This window comes from Stegodyphus dumicola, chromosome 10 (assembly GCF_044657685.1).
Source record: "Stegodyphus dumicola isolate Sdum_Otavi_A_Nest chromosome 10, ASM4465768v1".
Taxonomy (NCBI): Eukaryota; Metazoa; Arthropoda; class Arachnida; order Araneae; family Eresidae; genus Stegodyphus; species Stegodyphus dumicola.
The window spans coordinates 101,984,834-101,998,917 of record NC_140777.1 but is presented as its reverse complement, the minus strand read 5'-3'; the positions used below and the strand labels follow the sequence as shown (position 1 = coordinate 101,998,917).

The 14,084-nt window shown below is 31.0% G+C and overlaps 1 protein-coding gene across 4 annotated transcripts in view; it reads left to right on the top strand.

The window, feature by feature from the left end:
• Positions 1–14,084, top strand: part of LOC118198098 (DGAT1/2-independent enzyme synthesizing storage lipids-like) — a 177,957-nt gene that overhangs the window by 39,136 nt on the left and 124,737 nt on the right. The window contains exon 1 of one of the 4 annotated variants that reach the window (XM_085825325.1): positions 8,033–8,658. The exons of the other annotated variants lie outside the window; for them this stretch is intronic. The gene's annotated coding sequence lies outside the window, so the exon portion shown is untranslated. Of the gene's footprint in view, positions 1–8,032; positions 8,659–14,084 lie in introns of those variants that run through there. 4 annotated transcript variants of the gene reach the window in all.

Genomic DNA, 14,084 nt, shown 5'->3' with positions numbered 1-14,084 from the left:
TCATTTTAACTTAAAAAACGAAAGGAAAAGAAAGATGATTCACCTGTTAACTTAATAATTGAAAGATGAAATTTTTAGGAAACATAAGGCACCTTTCTGTATTTTTATTGTATTTTAATCTTTCTTTAGTATTGTCTAACTTTTTAACGAGTTTATTGCTACTGAGAATTTTCTACACATTTCTTACAATTCCTTTATAAATTGTTTCGATAGTACTACCCTGCATCACCGAGGCTGATTAGTAACCATGAGTTAAAATTACTCACCAATAACAGTTTCTAAGCTTGATCCCAGTGATGTACTGAGGTAGTCCCTTATGTACAGAAAGATGAAAAACTGAACTGATTCACTTCACTCATTTTGTGGAAATTAATATCGATGTCCAGCAACAGAGTGCAAAGAATACAGTAATACAGTATTTGGATTTCTTAAGTTTCATGAAATGTTTGCGCATTACTTCTGTAATTAAGGAACATATTTTAATTTTAATTTTAAATTTACTCACCCTTTTTTTTACTTACCTTGCTTTACTTATCAATTTCGTCAGAATAGAATTATACATATTAAATGTTTGAAACTTGTTATTTGGCTATAAACTGCTCTATTCTTTATTACGTATCCTTTATTCAGTAAGTTGAATTTGTAATTACCTTTTTCATTTTAGAAATAAAATAATACTATTTCGCAATTATCCATAGTATTTTGAGGGTGCAAAAGCTGTATAAATTTTTTCTTCAAAGTAAACAGTATTTAATTGTAGATTTATTATTCGATATGAACAAAATGGCTGATTCAATTAGATAACGAAGGAAAGGTTTAGGTTTTTTAATCAGCCAGGCCATCAGATCTCAAGAAATATATCAAACATCATTTGCACTTCTTTTCTATATACAGTTTTTGAAATTGACCACTTCCGTTGTTTTGTAGAAAATCATTTGGAAAACTTTAGTGTTTAACACAAATACCATAACAGCACTATGAAAGTTAGATCTCAGAATGTTGCCGTATAATAAAAACGTAAAATCTTTCAAGTTTTTATTTTGTAAATTTGACTAATCCGTAACTTTTTAAAAAGTTGAGGGATTTAAAAACAGTTATCTTATTTATAATTTAAATGTTTATTTTATATTTAAATTATTTATCGTATCAATATATATTAAAATACTTATAATTTATAATACATCCAACTGATAACTTTTATGAACATTTTGCAACGTTCTGATTTAGAATCTTCCCCTTTCTTACGTATTTTAACATTTTATAGCAAAACATCCAATAAAAATAATTGTACCAACAATTTTCCTGAGCAGCTTGAAAAATTCAGTATTCGGAAATGTTGTTGTCATAGGATAGAATTATTTATATAACTAACAAGAAAAGAAAAGTTTACCACTTTTTTCCAAAACAATTTCTTTATTTTCCTATATCATTTTCAAGAAGAAAAAGAAATTAAGCCTTAGATCGAACATTTCGATATAATTCTTTTCATGTTCAATGAAAACTTAAATGTGCTTTCCTGCAATTTTTGAATATTATCCTTTGTTTTCTTCACGAATTATAGCTACCTTATTTCTTTATATGGCTCATTTAATTGTGCATTGTAAGAATGTTGCCAAATTCGTGTGGCTTACTTTCATTTGAGAGGGAACACTTGGAGAAGAATTCGCATTACACGCATCTTTTCTTTTGCATTGAGACATAAAGTTATGCAAGAGATGTTTAGTATTGTTTTTTTGGATTCCGGTACCGGAAGTTTGCCTTTAAGACACAATGCCCTAGTCTCACAATTCTGAAGATTCAGTTTATTTTCGCAATAATAGTGATGAATATTACAATAGCTAACGCAAACGTTCAAAAACAGATAGGATAATCTAGACATGTGCAATGTAGCTTGATGTGCAGACTCGCAAGCTGGTTAAAATATATCTTTTGCTTCATAATTCATAATTTACTTTCTTCTTCCTTCCGGTCTCTTTCTCCAAATTCATAAAAAGCATTTCAGTTATTTCACTTAGATATGCAATTTCATGATAAAGAATTTGTACCTTTTTAAAACCAAATATTGCTGAAATATGTTTTGTCTTCGCGTTTGTTGAGCTCTTCATTAAAGTACTTCATGTTTAATTTTTTAATATTATTCAGTAAACATTATTAATGTATATTTATATGTAATTTTACTGTATTTTGAATGTTATTTATATATAATTAACTGGCATATATGTGATTTTACATATTTATTAATATCTGAAATAATATGTACAGAATTACCTCGATACGCTAGCAAAATTATCAATTTCAATTTTCTATTCAGATCTAAATCAAAAGAAAAAGAACTTAATATGTAAATTTAGATCATGCTAAAGTACTGCTGACATTAGATTAAATTCAAGAAAATTTTAACTCTTTTTCAAATAATGTTATTCATTCTGTTTCTTAAGGGAGAAGAATAATTTAAATATGTGTATTAATATTTAATTCCTTGGAATTCCTCATATAATGAAATGGCTGTTATTTCGCCGTTTATTTCTAGTGACTGGATTTCGTATACAAGCATCCGTCATTACGCGCTTTTAATGTGTTTCTGAAAATTATGCTGATTTATACAAATGATGTCATTTCTGGCTAATAATAGTATGTATACAATGGCCGGTTTACAGGCCTTTTAATAATGTCATAAACCTGTACGCTTTGTGGGATTTTACAGATTTGAATAAGACCTTCAGATAGAGACGTGTCCGCTTAGTGGCCGCTTTTGTGATTGTTGAAAATTGTGTTTGTCCGTTCAAAGTTTTGTCTGTTATCTTTTTCGCATCTGAAACTCAATTTAATTGATTCTGAGTCATTCCTGTCGTAAAAACGATGCATGTCATGAGATTATTTGTCAATATTTTATCATATTTCTTTGACCGAAGCTTTCAAAGCATTGTATGGAATGCAAATCTAAAAACTTTCGAGAGGAAAAGATCAATGCCACCACACCAAACATGTGAATCTATAGCAGCATTGTTTCGCGAAATATACATTGAAAGGTTGACGTGCGCTTGAATTTAGAGAAAATGGAATTACGATTTACACGTAATATATGTTTTATGTGATTCAAAAAGAGTTTTCACATTTCTCGTCTAGTTTAGTGTAAAATTTGCAAACTATCTTACGAAATGTAACTGTAATGTGAACAAAAATGTGCAATCGGCCTAGTACTTAAGATATATTAATATGACAAACGCCATAAGCTTCCAATGCAGTAAGGAAGTTTAAGTATTGTTCCTAAATTTTCATGTAATGAGATTAGTCAATGTAATCAGAATTTCATATTTTAAATTTCTTTAGTTTGCGGTTAAGATTTCTTTATTTCTAGAGTTTTTGGAGGGTTCCGAACAAATGCGTATGGAATATATGCTTTTATTACGAGACACCTTAACCTATTTGACCACATACGTACATCTTTAAATTTTGCTTCTCTTTTTAACATCATACTTGTGCGAATCATTATTTTTTATAATGCAAATAGTGAAATTTGAAAAGAGAAAGAGTCTGCTGCATTTTGAGATGATTTGCTTGTTAAATGATCAGCAGTAAGATCAAGGCTTACTTAATTCCTCACAACATACAAAGAACAAAATTACTGTAACGCACTGGTTTTTATAGATCAGTATTAATATAATAGTCATAACAATAATAATGATTAAATGAAGATATAAATTATTAAATTGTGCTTTTATTGGTTCTTTAAACTGCTCGGTTTGTTAAGGAACTAAAAATCAAAATCATAATTAAAATTAGAATTAGAATCATCTAGATCTTAGTCGCGTTGAAGGAAAACTTTTGAGAACTTGCTATTTATTAGATTCTATGGAAGTTAAATATCTAATGTCCATCGCGTTGTAATGCCTGTTGCCATTACAAGACTATGCGATTGCCAGATCACAAAGATAATAAGTGCACTGGCAGCGTAATGTAATGTTAAAACAACTCCAAAAATTGGAAAGGTTACTGATAGACGTTTTCTAGCATTAAAATTGAAATCCCTTTAGTGCAGGATCAAGGTGCTTAATAAAATATTACATGCTATTGAGAGACTTTAGGAATCATTGTATTAGCGTGTAAACAATAAAATGTTGTGAAGTTTCATTCAATATTGTATATTTATTCAAAAAACTAGGCTACTATGAAGCAATCATATCGACCCTAGTTATCTTGCTGTTATAAAACAGTACTATCGCCATTACTTCGTTGCCATCGCTTCTCCCATGTTTGACTTGTAGTGTTAGAAAACAGTTGTGCAGTACTTATAATTGTATGTAAAACATATATATTTCTGTTGTACAGTCATTAGATTTCCCGAAACGGAAAAAATGAAAAATGTGCAGTGCTTTCGCCAGGATTCGAACTTCGAACTCCCCATTACTAGTTAGACATGGCACTTATTACACCATGAAGGTACACGATAAGGAGAGAGAAAATACCTTACATTCTCACTTAAAGGGCAATTGGGGAGGCGAACATCCAACCGTCAATAGTAGCAATGAATTATCGTCCAAGTTCGAGTGCCATGGTAAAGTCATCTAGAATTTGGGGAACAGATAAAATCAGCAATGCCCTTGCTAGGATTCGAACACCGGATCTCTCGACATTTAGCCGTATGTGCTTCCAGATACACGACGAGACGCGGAAGAAAGAAAATATACCGTATTGTTTTTGCTGTTACTGTCTTGTCCATATTACATGGAACAATGGTTGCCACAGCCTACTCCGAAGAGGAAGAGAGTTTGGACTTCTATTTTCCACCCCCAATTTTGAGGAAGTGCACCCCGGGGGGGGGGAATACGGGGTCTCCCACCCCTGTCCCCTTCCACCAATACACTAGAGAATTTTCGCCTCGCCGCATATTTAGAGTGCCGCCATGCCGCACCGACACTATACATTTACAAACATCCATGTCTTCTCCAGGATTCGAACCCAGGCCCTTCAATACCGTAGTAGGCTCCCCTAACCACTATACCGTCTGGGCGACAATATACCATATTTTTTGCGTTAAATAAAATGATACTGAGAAAACACTAGCACAATAAACGATTCGTTTAAACGTAAACGATTCGTAAACTGGTGATACCATCACCGGCTAAAGTTATGATATCGATTAATACAATACAGTACAGTTGTACAGTACTTATAAATGTAGTTTCTCTGCCCCTTGATTTTTGCTATTAAAAATTTCTTTTGTTATTATTATTAGTAGTAGTAGTAAGGCATCCGGTTAGCAGTAGGCTAAGAATGAACTAAAATTACGAAAGAGTAAAAAATTATGCCGTTGTTTTTGATTATATGGGATGTTGGCGCTCGAAACAGCCTCTCGCTTAGTTCAAAGGTCAGATACATTTTCAAACAAACAAACAAAAAAAAAAAAAAAAAAAAAAAAAAATTATATTATTATATTTTAAGGTGCCTTTTAAGCTACAGATAGCACTGCTAATGTGACTGTACTCTGTTTGCCTTGATAGGAGACAAATTTGTTTTGTATTGCAACACTGTTATTGATTACCGACACACACAATGTTAAATTTTTCACCTGGTTTTTAAATTCTTCATTTCGATGCAATAATCCAATATTTGCCTATGTAGTTGAACGAATGTAATTTCCACACATTATATTGAATAATTTTTAGTTTGAGTTTTTTTTTTTTTTTTTTTTTTTTTTGAAAAGCAATTGTCTTAAAGCATCTCGAAAGAAGATTCGAGTTTTTATTTATCGTGGCAAGTTAGAAATTATTCCCACTTGAGGTAAATATTTACTGCAAACTTCAATAAAAAGATCAAATGAAAATAAAAATATATAAATAAAAAATAATATAGTAAAAGATAAAAATTAAAGAATATAATAAAATGTAATAAAAATAATGTAATGAAATTAGGTAATAAAGGTAAAATTCAATAGATGCACAGCTACCTCTTGAATAATTGTTTCTTTATTAAAAAGTGCAAAAATCTCCACATATCATTAATTTACAATGAAATAATACAATATTTTTTTCATTTCGAAAAGCTATTTTAATTAAAAATTTTATGTTCTATACCTATAATTTTGGAGGGAGCTACTTTGTAAATTAGGAATAGTCGGCAAACTCTATTAGCAGTTACGATAGAGTATACGATAGAGTTACGATAGTTATAAAATTGTTCCAGGCGTTAAATTGAAACTTTGCATTCCGCGATAAGGTTTCTATTTCTTTTTAATAATTTTTATATTTTAAAATTCTTTCAGATTTTTTTAACTTTGAGATTTTAATAGTAAAAATTTCAAGGAATTATTTATAATCTGAAAGTTTTAGATTGCATTTTTTTAGTTTTATTTATTTACTTTTTTGCCATCATTCTTAAAAATTTAAAACAAAAGAAATTCTCCGTTAGGGAGCAAGAAAATTCGGAACTATGCTTGAAGTGTGGTATTTGTATTATTCAATATATTGTAAGTGTAATTATTTAAAATATAATGCATTTTTTGGATGGTAAAAGTATTATGCGTTTTATATTTGGCTTTGAAATAATGAATTGGCCTATAGATTATATATATATATATATAAACCTCAATGGAAAATTTAATTCAGCTCTTCAAATCATCGTTTTGTGATAAATCCAAGATAATGTGAAAGAAGTGAATCATCAAGTTTGTTTTTTCAGTGTTTCAAAAATAACAAACAGATCATTCTTCTGCTGTGGTGTTTTGCAAGTGCTTCAAAAAATAATCACGCGTAGTGTTTACAGATTGAAAGTAATATCTCGATAAATTGAGAAGTTTGAATGCCTAGTGAAAAGGAAATCATCAGTGAATTACCGTTTAGGAATTCAGCATTACAGCGGGTTCAAGGTCGATTTGAGTTAGTGTTTGCAAGTATGTGCGACAGAAAATTATTTGCACTTCCGCTTTTTCAACAGCTCAAAAATTATTACATTCGGGTGAACCTAGCTCAGGAACTAAATTATTTAATGTGCTGCGAATTCTATAGTTTTCATTTCAACATTGGTTAAAATTTCTGCAATTTGTTTTGAGAAAATCTGAAATTCTTGTTCATTAATTTTTCTAATTTTTCATAATTATGTGTGAGCAAATTAAGTAACGAAATTTAAGCTATTTAAATTATTCATAGGGAAGGATATTAAGATAAGTTTTTATGTTTCTGAAATTTTGTTGAGAATTTTGAATACGAATTTTATAATTATTCTAAAAATAAAGATGTTAAAAATAAGTGAAATTAGTACAGATAAGTAATATGAAATTATGGTAAATGCATGTTAAAATTTATGTGTTATTGTGTGTTAAGTATAGTATGATGAGGGTGTATTGGTTCCTTCAACAGAGGCCTGTAATTACCTCTGTACCAGTTTTTACATCTTCAAGTAAGATAATGTTGGAGGCTCTCATTTTATGAATGCATGTAAATTTTTTATATTATTATTATTATATTTTTTATTATGGAATGTATTAATGCAGTTCTCAAAGGCCAGTTACCTTAATGCAAGGAACGAGGGCCTTTTCAAGTAACTGTCTAGGCACCCTGGGCCACTAGTGCAGAGAACACACTGGTTAGCTCAAGAGGACAGCCCTATTGATGGATATGTTTGTTTAGAAGTATTGCGAGGCCTTCCAGTATGGTAAAATAAAGGAATTGTAAATGAAAGATGATAACGGTGAAACCATAAATTCTGAAAATCTGATGTTAAATTATAATTTATCAGTATAGAAATAAGTATCATAAATACTTATGTGCATTACATTTAATTATAAGTAATGATTATGCAAAAGTTTTTGTGATATTCTGTAATAACAAGTACCTTCCCTGATGAATTATGATTATGTGAACTCTCAAACAAAAAGAATTTTGGACTGAAATGTTGAAAAATTCAATAGGACTCGTAAAAGTTAAAAATTTATTTAAAAAAAATTCTTGATAATTATAAATTATACTTTACAGGACAAAAATTTTATGATTTATTTATTTTTTATTTTTTTTACATTTGCTAGTGCTTTAACTCTTTCTCTTTAAAAAGGCTTCTCTGTCGCTACGCCTTTTTCTTTTTGAAGGGGGGAATATGTAAGATAAAAATGTATGAATCAGAATTATAACTATAAACATTAATTCTTCCTCTCTATTCTAAAATCGTAATAACTTATCTGCATTGCGTCATTCAAATTAATCATGCGATCTTACGTAACCGTTAATACCAGATGCCTCTTGACAACCAATCACCGAATTGTAAACCAAAACTTTTCTCTTCGCGTGCCTCCATCTTGCATAACTACGCACTTCAGCTTTTGCTCTCTACTGTGCTAAGATGTAATTTCGCTGGCTTGCTTTCTATTCCAACAATATCAAAAATGTAAATCTTCTGTGGAAAGGCACGACTAGAGTGCCAAGTGATTGTGGCCACAAATATCAATTGGAAATAAAAATGGAATTAAAACTGCTTCGACTGCCAAGTTCTTTAAATACTACGCAATCAAATTCTTCTTCAGTATGGGTCTAATCACGCATCTACAGTGTTCCGTCTTTTCCTTGTGCTTTTATTATGACATATATATATATATATATAATGTTGTAAGATCTTAAATTCATTTAGTGCGAAATCAAGTTATTCTACTACTTGCGCAATTGGTGCAAAGTAAGTTAATAATAATTTATTTACTAAATAATATTGATTATATTATTTCCTAAGATTAATTATAGTAGAATTATCTGAAAAGAGTGAATCCATACTTAGTAAGTTCTATTTCGAAAGATGTTTTTAAGTAACTTGAATGTAAATTGTTAAAAATGCTTAACGGGGACTGGAATTAAATCATGAATAACAAAATTAAATTGTAAAAGGAATTAAAAGCAAGAATTAAATTAAATGCAAGTAATCATTGTCATTGAATGTTGAATGATCTTAAATCCACTTAGTTCGAAAACAAGTTTTTCTAATACTTGCGCAATAGCTACAAAGTAAGATAATAATAATTTATTTACTAAAGAAATATTGATTATATTATCTCCTAAATGAATTGGCATATATATATATATATATATATATATATAATGAATTGGCTTATAGATTATATATATATATATATGTATAAATAATGAATTGCCCTATAGATTATTATATATATATATATATATTGTTTCATAAGAATAAATTTAATTTAATTTAAATAAATTTAATTTAAATACATTGCTGCAAGGAATGAAATTTAAATTTAAACAAATTTAAATTTAAATTTTAACAAACACGTATAAAAGTAAAAAAGCAAATTTAAAGCCAATTTAAAAAAATTGTGCAAACATATAAAAGATTTAATTCTCGAACTAATCTACAATATCATTTAAATTCAGAAGCATAAGCAAATCAAGTGCAAAACAAATCCATGAAAGTAAATTCACTAATTTAGCAAATTAAAATTAATCCAAACAATTTTTTTTAAAAATGCATAAGTGAATGACTGTTGAGTAGGCAGGAGACAGACTTATCAAGGGGAAGTTGCCTCCAAACCTAACTCTCCAATCATTCAATTCGTGTTTCGTCATTCATGCAGGCAAGGGTAAAAGTCAAAACCAAAAGTAAAAAGTGAAGAATGTCCAAAAAGAAATACCAATAAAGTGGTACCCTTAGAAATTAGCATTTAAGAATTAAAGTTCTAAAAGGAAAATACTAATGAAGTCTTTTGAGAAACAAGCAAGTAAAATCAAGTATTAAATTAAGCTTTTTTTAAAAACTTAAATTAAAAAAAAATAATTTTTTATAAAAAATAAAAAATAATCTAGAAACCAATGTATTTTAGAAACCCTTGTCTACAGAAACCTCCCCGACACGAATATGCTATGTAAGAAAAATAAAGAATATGTAAAAGATTAAATTAACTGCGTAAATTAATTTCCCATCTATATTCTAAAACTAGTAACCTCTGTTTGCACTGCGTCATTTCGAGATTAATCAATGTCATATGACTCTTACATAATTCTGATGATGTAAATGGAAGTAAAATTCGGGCAGCCAATAATAGTTTTACAAAGTATTAACTATCCAATGAAAATGCACTGAAAACCAAAACTAACTCAGACTAAATTAAAATTTCACCCTGAACATAGCGCACTTACTTTCTAGGCTTTCGCCTGGCTGCACTGCAGTCTATCTGCTCCTTCTTTCTTACTGCAAATTTATCCAAAATATAAGCTTTATGGAATAGACTTAACTAATGTGCCAACTTGATTGTGGCCGCAACATGTTTGCTGAAATAAAAAATTAAGATTTAATCTACCTTCACCTCTAGTTTCCTATTCATTATGGATCAACACTTCTACGCCATCAAAATTCTAGCTGCCCATTACCAATTCAACCGCCTGCATTCTACTACAGAATCTTTATATATATGTAAGATAAAAAATATGTAAATGTAGATTATAGTTTAAATTAACAATAGCGAAAGATGCTTAATTTTAATTTAGGTATTTTTCTTTTGACATCTTCAACGTCCGCGAAATGCAGTATATCTACATCTACGCCATCAACGCTATTACGTTACCAACTCTTTGCCAAGTTAATATAAGGAATCAACATATTCTATATGCAGTAAAGAATCTCAAGTTATCTACGGAATTTAAGGCATATAGATGATTTGAGCATGTTATCTTAAGATTACTCCATAAAGAACACTCCACATGAGCTTTTGATTTTGAATGACATTGATACTTTTATCTTTTGCCTACAAACATTTGTTTTCTTTCATTTTCAAGATAAAACTATGTTATCTTTTATTTTTCTAGTTGGGCAAATATCTATTTTTTTCAAACTTCATTCCTGAACTTTTCTTATCGGGCAGTTTGAAGGTAAATCAATTATCATCATTTCTCTAGATAAGCAAATAATAAATGTGTTTGCCGTTTTAAGCTGATCACATCTCTTAAATATTTGGTTTCCAAATATTCTACAATTTATTATACATGAATTCTTTATTGAACACACTTTTAAAACATGTTTCATTTATACTGATGCATTTTATCATGTATTATTATATACGATTATGATCGAAATTGAAAAATATTCAAACCTGAACTAGAGAAATAAATACCGTCGGAGCTTTTTATATGAAGCGGTTTATTCCTACTATTAGTGTCTTAAAAAAAGACATTTTAATGAACAGTCATTATAACGAAAATTGATTTAATATAGCCTCAGCCATTTCGGGTAGAAATGGTCAATGAGTTGGAAAATTGATGAGAAATTTTATGAGATAAAACTTTTGAACTCATTGTAAAGAATAACATTATAATTAAAAGCATTAGCTAAAGTTGGTAGGTTTTGATTAATGTGGAAGGCATACAAGACATCTAATTTAGTAACTGAAGAATTTGTTTGGCAAATGTAGTCGAAGTAAAATGAAAGTATTCCTAAAGGGATCATAAACCGTGAATGAAAATTTAACATTTCCTACTTTTCTGACGTAAGTTTCGTGCTTTTTAATAGAAGTTTTTGAGGATATTTTAGTTTGGCCCAAAATTATTGTGTTAACACTGTTAAAAATTCTACGAAAATTCAATCTAATCTAATATGATAATAATCGAATATTACACTTGTGCTCAAATAAGCAGCAAACGCTAAAAGAAAGGGTACGAATCTAAAAAGAGGAATTAAAACATACAATTTACATATAAGGTAGAGGTTGCATCTCCAAATGCAAATAGGCAACCAAAATTATCATAAAGCGCAATCCTGCAGTCAAACCGCAATGCCTTAAAAAAGAGGCATGCCAGAGCTATACGTCAGTTCGGAAGTAGCGATAGTTCCATTTAATTCGAGATAGCCAAATCGGAAAGCAGGAGCCGAAGACACCATTCGCACGATAGAGTTGCTTTGGAAATGCGTTCGAGTGCTGTCGGGATGTTACAAGCTGGTGCAATACAATCGGATGTTGCGAGAAAGCTGAATAGGAATCGTAGTGTCATCATTGGTCTGTGGAATCGTTACCAAAGCGATCAAAACCCCTATAGAAGAAGTGTGCCTTGACGCCGGAGGACTACCACAACTGTAGACGCTCGCTTCCTGTTACTATGTGAAAGACGCCGTAGACCACTAATAGCACGACAGCTGGCTTCGTATCTGTCTGCTGCTGCAGTATGGTCTATATCCCTCCAAATTGTGTCGCGTCAACTTCATGAAGGCGGCTTGTGTTCTTTGTTTCCATCGCATATCAGAACGCGGTTGAATTAAGCCCATGAACATCGCAGTTGGACACCAGAGCAATGGAGCCAGGTATTCTTGATAGATGAGTCTCGATTTAACATCTAGAACGATTTTAGGAGAGCATTAATATAGCGAGAGCCATGCAGACGCTATCGGCCACCAAACAGCGTCGGAAGAAACCATTACAGAAAAGAGAGGCTTACTTGTAGTATGGACGGGGATAGCAACGAACGGTCGCACCAACCTCTACGTGACTCATGATGGTTGCATCATAGCCGTCCGATATCGCGACAAAATTCTACACTCTCTTGTGTGTCCTTTTACTGCTGCAACAGATAATGACGCGATATTTATGGACGATAATGTCACCCGCATAGAGCTTGAGTGGTGTGGAAAAATTAAACTATTCTGTATCTGACGTGGTCTGCTAGATCGCCGGACCTGAATCCCATAGAGATGTGTGGGACATATTGGAACGACGGACAGCAGGTCGCAGTGTGTCGCCAGGCACCCTTCACGAGCTCTGACATGCATGACTACAGGAATGAACGCTACTGCCGCAACAAGCGATCAACGACATTATTGGCAATTTGCCTTGCCAATTGTCAAGCATTTCAGTTAGAGGGTATCACACCCGTTATTAGCGTGACGTTTCCATTTCACATTCTTCCAGCCCATTTGGTCTTTCGCGATGTGATGGTCGTAGTACGCGTGTTTTCGTATGTTTTTGCGGTCTCGTAATGGCACATCAACCTCTTGGATCAATTTCACGGATATACATTAAATAGTTTTTGTTTTATTCTGTGTTTTGCCTTTGTTACTAATTTTTTGAAACGCGTGTGTATCAGTAAAAACTAACTCAAAAGATAAATTTTTGGAGAATCAGGGAAAATTTTCAACTAATCGAAAATGATATGACAGATAGTTGTAATTGTTTTGAGTACATAAATTAGTATTTACATATCTGTTATAAGCAAGCTAGCTACTTAACTGTTGATGAATCGCTGAAAGAATTTTAATTTGAAAGATTGTGTACAGTAATAATTCAAAACATTCTTGTAGTAATAATAATAATAATAATAAAAACAATATGCAGCCTTGTATGTTTAAATGACAAACTCAATGTAGATTATCCCTGTCTGCGTCCATCATAATCGATCGTAATCAAGATTATCGATCTTAATCAAGATTGCGATTTTGCGAATTATGTGAAGTTTTCTATTTTCTTGATAGAAAAAAGCGATATTTATTGCAAACATTATATCAGTTTACTATTTTTCTTTTTTGTTGCAATGATTCTTATTTTTGCGCATAAATAAAAAACACCCTCAAAAAAACTAATACGACTTTATATACCTTTATGTAAATCAGAAATAGTCCAGAAATAGCTAGCAATTTCGTATATGTGGATGAGTACTAGTTTGCCTTAAGTGACGTTAATAATTTTGGCGTTATTTTTAACTATGCAGATATACTTATGTTTATCATTTTATGTAAATACGTTCATTATTTTTGTGATTCTTCTAATTTAGGCAAAAGTACAGTTTTTGTTTCTGAATTCACTATTTCGGACATATGCGGAATGAATCATTTACCTAAAATCGCCCTAGCTATTTTTTCGGTACTTCTTATTTATATGGAATGCGTATTACTTGTATGCGAAGTCGCTAGCTGTTTCTGAAATACTTCTCATTTACATGGAGGTATAGCTTGTCCTAAAGTCGTATTAGTTATTTTGTGGATGCTTCTTATTTATGCACATGGGCATCATTTTGATAGAAAATACAGTTATAATTTATGATGCTTTATACTAAAGCTGATACGTGTTGACTGAAATCTCGTTAGCTACTTTTGATACGCGTTTCATT